This window comes from Ipomoea triloba, chromosome 8, assembly GCF_003576645.1.
Source record: "Ipomoea triloba cultivar NCNSP0323 chromosome 8, ASM357664v1".
NCBI classification, from domain to species: domain Eukaryota; kingdom Viridiplantae; phylum Streptophyta; class Magnoliopsida; order Solanales; family Convolvulaceae; genus Ipomoea; species Ipomoea triloba.
In genome coordinates, this window is record NC_044923.1 from 7,474,367 (window position 1) to 7,483,557 (window position 9,191).

Consider the following 9,191-nt stretch of genomic DNA (forward strand, 5'->3'; position numbering starts at 1 on the left):
GTCTCTCACATATGCCCAATTAAAAATGGGATTTTAATTAAATGTGGGTTAGCTAAGAAGGCAACATAATCACCCAATTATCTGCCTAATTGTCCTTTTGTCCTACGTTCCAGAGATTAAGATTCAAGATTTCGTGTCTGTGGACGACAGTTGGGAAGAGGTGGATGGTTGGTGGTGTCTGAACACGTTGACCCGCGGCAGATAATGAGATTAGGGGGGTTTTGTGGCTCGAGGACTACAGTTAATGATTCATTTAGGAAGATGGGTTTAGTCAAACTATTCATTTATTTTAATATCCACACCTTAATCCTTTTCACGGTTTTTTATGTGTCAACCAAGAAAGAAAGGAAAACAAAGAGAAGAAGAAAAAAAGAAAATGAAAAAAAGGTTTGACGCATCTTTAACAATTTAAAAAAGAAAAAAAGACTGTAACAGACGTGCTAGCGAGTGCTAAATGTGCGCCCAACGCGTACAAAGTGACTGCTTTGCTTTCATTTGGAACTCACAAAAATTTAGCATTGCAAGAGTAAAATTCAACTTCAAAACCAATACCCACGTCAACAAAAATCCATCTTTAATTTTTAATCTGACAAAAACCTTCGAAATTCATTGCTTTGGTTGCTCTTATAATATCTACAGGCTTGCAGAAAAAACGTTGGTTCTTGTTGCTGGCAGTATGCCATGCAATAATGATTGATGTCGGTCGTTTCTCCACAATGCAACTAATTTAAAACTCATGAGAGAAAGTTTTGTCGTCATCGATATCTTTATCTAGAACACTAAAAACGTTTATCTCATACAAATTTCATATTTACCCTTGCGGTTTAACTTCTCTTTACAAATTTTTTATCCAAATTTAATCTATTAATGAAAAAGATTAAAATCACCATTTCAGAAATAATGAGTGACAAAAATTTGACAATATAGGAAGGATTGCGTTTATACCAAAGATATAACTCAATGAAGTAAATGTTACTTTTTTCAAAAAATTACTGTGACAAGTTTTTGAGTCACAAGTATATACAAATCGATTGCAAATATTTGTTATATGTTTGGAAATTAGAAAAATGACATTTGAAAAATGTTTTTTGAAAAATGAGTTTTTTTTTAAAAATAATTTCATTTCCCGTGTTTGGTTGCATTCTGAAAAACTGTATTGATGTGCTTGATTCATTTTCTGAAAATAAGTAGAATTTTATAATTAAACATTTTAATTAATTTGTTTAGAATATAAAAATATTTATAATAATATTAAATATAATTTTATTTTTAAAAAAATTAAAAAGAAAAAAAGGAAAAAATATCACTGGTTACTGGCTATTAATGGACCGGTGCATTCTCTCCCATAATAACAATGAAAGTTTTGGTCTCAAAAAAAAATGTTATGGAATTAGGTCAAAATCAAGCGTAAGTTTTTTCTTTTTCTTTTTTTTTTTTTGGCAGAAGAAAATCAAGCGTAAGTTATTCAGGGAAACCGGAGCCAGCCAAAGGTGATGAGTCATTTTCAGGTACTGCCTCGTTAACGTACATTGTATCCAGAAAAATGAAAAATGTCTCATGAGATATCAAAATCAAGTGCCCCAAGATATAATTAAAAAATGGGGTGGTAACTTATGCTAAAGTGACATTGCAATCGTCCAAACTCAGATCAGATGCAGTACAGCTTAGAATGTTGGGATTGGCAAAGGAAAGGGAGAGGGACATAAGCTGGATGGACCCAAAAATCGACAGTCAATTGTGTATTAGGTAAATCTCATCTTATGTTTTAGTCCGTAAATTAACTTAAATTGTCAATAATTAACAGACTCAATCAATAGACCACTCTTATTAGAAGCTGAATTTAGAATCTTATGATTATTAAACCAACAATTTAATCTATTTAGTTGAGTTGGGGAAGTATCTCTTTGTTTTGGTATGTAATGTACATTTTATTGGAGAGGGTTTCTAGGTGGAGCTGTCATTTCCCCTTTTTTTTTTCTTTTTTTTTTTAACATGTTTTTGTTTTGTACTGGGGTTTTGTCTGCCCAGTGTCCGACACCTGGGTACGTGAGGCCATGGCTCCGCCAAATCCCTTGCATTATGGTTATCATGTTCCCTTCCAATTCAACTCCCCTCCTCTCTAAAAGCTCCAATATAATTATATACCCAACTCCAAATGCACGTAGGTGATGTGGTTCATTGTTTAATGATTAAATATATGGCAAGCTTGCCTTGGTACAACTCAATTAATTAGTTGAGTAATGTTAATGCTTAATAGCCTATAAAAGCGGTTGATAGCCTATAAAAGCGGTTGATATGTGGTGGATAAATATATCTCATGTTTTACTCTTTTACCAAGACTATAGGATAAGGGCAGATATGCTAATGCTTAATAGCCTATGAAAGCGGTTGATCTGTAGTGGACAGATACATCTCATGTTTTACTCTCTTACCAAGATTATAAGATAAGTGTAGGTGTGTTAATGCTTAATAGCCTATGAAAACGGTTGATCTGTGGTGGATAGATACATCTCATGTTTTATTCTCTTACCAAGACTATAGGATAAGGGCAGATATGTTAATGCTTAATAGCCTATATGAAAGCCGTTGATCTGTGCATGGTGGATATAGATACATCTCATGTTTTACTTTCTTACCAAGGCTATAGCATAAGGACAGATATGTTAATGCTTAATAGCCTACGAAAGTGGTTGATCTATGGTAGATAGATACATCACATGTTTTACTCTCTTACCAAGGCTATAGGATAGGGGTAGGTATGTTAATGCTTAATAACCTATGAAAGCGGTTGATATGTGGTGGATAAATACATCTCATGTTTTACTCCCTTACCAAGGCTATAGGATAAGGGCAAATATGTTAATGCTTAATAACTATTTTGTTGGTAAAAACTATGCAAGTAGGCGTATCATGCGATTTGCTCATTCTCCATGATTCTAGGGTGAACGCAGGATGGGGAGCATTGAGTTTGAAGTGTAAATAACTTATTAAAACTTTTTTGTCGGATATATAACTCAATCGATTAATCAATTCAAATTAAGCTAGCTAGTATAATTAAAAGCTGCTTCGCTGGCTACAATCACGTGAATAAACATATTTTGTGATTTACTGGTTACTCGCAAACATAAATTAGTTAAGTAAAGGTAAGATTAATAGTCTTTTTCCCAAGAAACATAATTAATAATTAGAAACATCACATTCATACTCTATGACCTAGCTAGCTAGTTGGTCATGTCAAAAATTGGCACCCATCTATCCGGCGATGAAAATGACCTTACATGGTTAGTTTGTATGATGGTTCATGACAGGTGAGCAAATGTCGTCTCCTTCCTATCAAACTCCATAATTACATTACAAAAGTCCGACCCACCCGTTTTTGTACTTTGTACCATTAACTCACATCTCCCATCTCTCATTTTTCTTCAAGCTTAGCTTGTGGACATGTCAGGCCTTTCGTCTTCCCTATCACGCCTGCCCTGCTTTCTTGAATGTCCATCCCAATGCCAATTATTTCCACTCCACACAACCTTACTAATCTAGGAATACACAATTCTTTAAGGAAAAAAAATCTATGCACACGTACATATATCGTAATCAAACGTTGTTTGGGTGACAAGAGAAATTCGCACTAGATAAACCCTGCATTGTTACTTTAGTCAGCGAAAGATTACCCAGAGGTAACTAGTCTATATAGATTATACGTAGCTGATCGAGCTCAAACCAAGAAAGCTAATAAGCTGATCGCAGTGAAAACCACTTAGTGCTTAGTTTAGCCGTAATTAAGCTCTAATATGATCTTGCCTCGATCACTTAGTCCTCAACTGACACAACAGTATTATTTTTGCTTTGTGGAAATACATGATGATGATCTATCGATGCGAATAAACCCACATTTATGTTAGAAATGAGGTGCAAACAGTTAAACAGATCGAAGATTTGAGAAGTCATACTAATACGATTGTACATCAATCCCACAAGAAGTTTTAAGTGTTACTTAAATCTAAAAGATTCTTTCACATATCAAACTGATTTTTCAATATAAGCTCTTCTATCCACTTTGGTCACTATTATATTATTTGTACTTTCTTTAAAAGTTACATGATTATATTCTCTAATCTTTATAAAATATTGATAAAATTGAAAGGAATTTCAAATGATTTAGTCCATTCCACAAGGAATTTTGGTGTATAATAGACTACCGCCCCTTCCACTTAGCATATGTAACTTTCTCTCTGATATTAGTGGGGAAAATTAATGATTGAAATTTGAAAGAAAGAAAATAAATAAATAAATAATAATAATAATAATAATAATAATAATAATAATAATAATAATAATAATAAAAGGTGAAAAGGAAATTCAAGTAAGTGGAAAGAGAAATACTAGATGCCCATGATGATAGGTACAGATTACCTGGTTGGTTCAGATTCACAGAACTTTATAGCAAACTCAGGTACTAACAGAGTAAATTACAGAACTGCTCATGATAAATACATTTAATTAACAGACACCTGCATATGTAACTTTCTCTCTGATATTAGTGGGGAAAATTAATGATTGAAATTTGAAAGGAAGAAAATAAATAAATAATAATAATAATAATAATAATAATAATACATAATAATAATAATAATAATAATAATAATAAAAGGTGAAAAGGAAATTCAAGTAAGTGGAAAGAGAAATACAAGATGTCCATGATGATAGGTACAGATTACCTGGTTGGTTCAGATTCACATAACTTTATAGCAAATTCAGGTACTGACAGAGTGAAGTACAGAACTGCTCATGATAGATACATTTCATTAACAGACACCTACACCTCACTAGAATGTTATATAAAAATATAATTTTATGTGTACTTTTTAATATATATGTGTGGAAAGTATTTAATTTTATTTGTTTAAAAATAGTACAATATATAATTTTGTTATTTATTAATTGGAAAATTATGGTTGAAACGAAAAGGGGGCATTATGTAGTGCAAAAGCCAATAAGGTACTGAAACGGAAAGCATGGGACATTGGGACTCCCCTGCCCTCTTTCTAAAAGGTTGAAAAGGATAAGAGAACAAATTCAGAAGCCTTTTCTCATCTGTCTTTTATGCCCCTGCATTACATGCATCCATGTCATCTTACCATCCATGCATGTATGCATCAATGCATGCATGTGCTCTCAAGCCCAACATAAAATTCTGCGGCTAATTATTCTTGAGATCTGGATCCACCTTGTATTACATGTTTCTTTAAAATCATTATACTTTTCCTAATAAATAACAAATACTTTACTCTTTATTAAAGAGAATGTCAGAGAGATCCATATCTTGCCGAGACAATGGCGGTTAAAGAAGCGCTTACATGGCTGAAGAGTTGCAGTATTAATAATATCATAATGGAGTAAGATTGTTTAAATTTTTGTAATACTTTTAATCCAGATTGACGTGATTTTTTCTATGTTGGTTTATTGATAAAGCAGTGTCGTGTCATTGCTAATGACATTAAGAACGTATTAGTTCGTCATGTCAAGAGGTTAGCGAAGCATGTAGCTCATGTACTTGCAAGGGCGACTAATTCTTCATCTGTCCTTGGAGTGTGGGACTCTTCCCCGCCTAGTTGTATTTTGAACTTTTTTGTTGATTTAATATAAGTTGGTCCTTTGATTAAAAAAAAGAAAAAAAAACTCTATTAAAGGGGTGTTTTGTAAATAGCTGCTAGCTTTTTTAAGTAGTTGATAACATTAGTCGATTATAGAAAAGTGTTTGATAAATAGTTGTTATTTGATACCTGATTACATGCAAAATGACTTTCTCAAAAAGTTGATAAAAAAATTGTTTTGAACATCTTTTTGAATTTTAGCACTTTGAAGCAATAAGCTATTGCAAATAACTAATTAATCAAACACTCACATCGATTGCTTAACCAAGTCAAACAACTAATAATGGTCAAATAAGTCAAAATTTGCTTATAAACTAACTATGTTATCAAACATGACAAAAATATGCTTTGGATTTGGGCAAATTATACTATGGACCAGGGTGTACTTTACATTGTAGACTCTCATCCAAAAATAACTTTCAAATTCTGTATCTGTAGTTGACCTATTTTGTACCTGCAGTTTGATACACTCTCATTTGTACTTATTTTACTTGTGTTTTTATGTAGGTTTTATAGTTAATTGTGTGATAAAATGTTGTGTCCAATGCTTATTTCCTTGTTTTCATATTTTAAATGGTATAATGCTTGGTTTAGATGTTTTAGTTGTGTTTAGAAGTGCATTAGAACTATTTGGGAGCAAAAGCCAATTCAAAGGAGCCAAAGAGTTGTAATTCCCGCTACTATGGCGACATCTTGGTAATCGGACCATATCTCTTCCTATGAATATCCAAATGAGATGATTCTTGAGCCATTGGAAAGAAGACTTCAAGGGCTACAACTCTTTTGAAGACATCAAAGTGTAGATTGAAAGGGAAAATGGTCAAAAGATCAAAGAGTTGTAATTTCTGCTAAATATGGCGACACCTCGGTAATTGGACCATATCTCAGCCTAGATATATCCAAATGAGATGATTCTTAAACCATTGGAAAGAAGACTTCAAGGGCTACAACTCTTATGAAGACATCAAAGTGTAATTCGAAAGGGAAAAGGGTCAAAATCAGGATGCAAGTCGGAACTGCGTCACAGGAATTTTCGACGCGTCGAACTCAACTTTCGACGCGTCGAAAATCCCAAAAATGAGGCAGAATAGCCTCGTTTCGGCGCTGTAAAGATTCGACGCGTCGAATGTTGGATTCGACGCGTCGAATGTCGCAGATCTGCGATTCTAAACTTCTAAAAATTGTCATTTTTGCCCTCCATTCTCCACCCACTATAAAAGCATCATTTTCTTTTCAAACCCTAAGCTTGGCTGCGGATTTTGACCAAAAAGGAGAGCAAGGAAGAAGATTTGAAGCCACAACAAGAGAGGAGAAGAGCTTGGAAGACACATTCGGGAGAATTTCTTCATCTCTTCTCTACTTTAAGCTTTGTTAAATCTTTCTTTGAATTGTTTGTTGTTGAAACTAAGATAGCCATGTTTGGCTAAGATTTCCTTTGGGATTTTTGGATTGATAAGTGTTTATGAACCTATGTGCCTAGTTCTTGAATTGCTTGAATGAAATATCTATTTGGGTTTATTACTTGTGTTGTAATTGTGGCTTAATTTCTTGATGCTTGTAGTTAAGGATCCTAATTACTTGTTTCATTGCTAAATTTGTCTATGAATTAGAGCACCCACAATTGCACTTGATTCTTGTACCTCGAGAGAGGACATGTTGATTAAGGGATTTATTGTGAATAGCTCACGAGAGTGAGTANGTTGTGAATAGCTCACGAGAGTGAGTATTCCAATTACCATGTTTTGGGATTGAATTACGAGAGTAATCTTTCCCTTTTAGATTGCAATCATCCACACTTGTTGAACCCGAATGATTATTTCACTTTAGATTGGCACTAGGTGATTAAACACTTTGACACTCAAAAATCCCGCTCTTAATCTCTTGTATATAAAAGTCCGTTTGCCTTGCTTCATTTATTTTATTTTCATAATTTTAGATAAATACCCATTGTTAACGTAGGAATAGCTTCTCGTGAATTAATTAGTAACTAGTGCTTAATACCCCGCTTCCCTGTGGATCGATAACCCCGGAATACTCCGGGTATTTGCTTGTACCTAAAAAAGGCTACGACCACAGTTGACAGTTTCTGTACATGTAGCTATCATATTATATGTCAACAATTAGCTATTATATTATGTGTCAACAATTATTAAGTTATTTGTTTACCTGTACAAAAACTATTAACTGTAGGTACAAAATGTGTTAACTGAATATGCAAAATTTTTATATCAGAGTTCACAATGCAATATGAACCTTAGTTCATGGTATAACAATTGGTGGATTTGAACCATCTTGTAACAGGTTGAACTCTCCTTGGCCTTCCTCAATAGATTAATTTTTTGCACAAATATTTAAGTTCCACCTAAGAGAGAAGGGAAGCAAAAAGAAAAGAAAAATAAATAAAAAACAAAATTTCAGGAAAAACAGAAAAGAAAAAAAAAATTAACCTTAACGCGCCTAGCGGGCGCGTGCAGTAACCGCGGACGCGAATGTATCCTTCACGTGGCATTTGTTTGCTGCTTGTCTTTTCCTGTGGGGTCCACTTAAGAGGACAAAAAACTCAACCTCTTATACTCTTCTAGTCTCTTTCTTTCCTCTCTTTCATCCACTTCATTTATTTTTTCTTAAAATTTGGTCTAAAAGTTACTAATGAGAAGGGCCTTACAAGTTACAACAACGTAACACAGAGGCCTTTGTGTTATGTATAGTGCGATCCTTTTTGGGATCTTCCCCTGATCGCCAACAAACATTTACATAATTTTATTTACTATCTACAACTAATTAACATCTATAAGAGCAACTACACCAGTAGTTCTTTCACGGTAATTGAGGTGGAGAAAGACACATGGAGAAGAGAGAGTAGTAGTGAGAGAAGATTTGGTTCCTTCTGCAAATGAGAGTTATTAGAACAGTGTTTCCTGACATTAATTTCGAAAAGGAAGCATTTGCTGTGCGCGTATGGCGCACAACAGCGCGCCTGACACTGTTATTTTTTTTTTAAATTTTCTTTTAGAATTTGATTTGTTTTATTATTTTTTTCCTCCAATCTCATTTTCTCTTTCATAATCACACTTACAAAAACTCCTCAATTACCGCGAAGAAACTCCATTGATAAGGATGCTCTAATTACCAAGTGATTAACCCAAGGTCGAAAGCACACCCAAATAAATGGACAAAACAATCTTTTCTTTTAATATCTTTACAATTAGGAACTTTAAAAAAAATTAAATAAAATAAAAATGAATTAACACATTTCCATTAGAAGTAGATAACTAGATAAGATGTAAAGAAGATTGGATATTGAACAAGTACAAAGGTCATCTATAGTGGAGCCAGGAACAGGGCTTCAATCCAGAACAGACAACGTCGTCAAAAGCTAAAGCCTATAACCCACTACCAAGATGGCAAATTATTGTGTGGACCATGAGTATAATACACATTTTTAATATTTGGAATAAGGTTTAAATTGACCACTGAACGTAACTGAAAAGTGCAATTAGACCACTGAACCAAAAAAAAAATGCAATTAGGCCACTG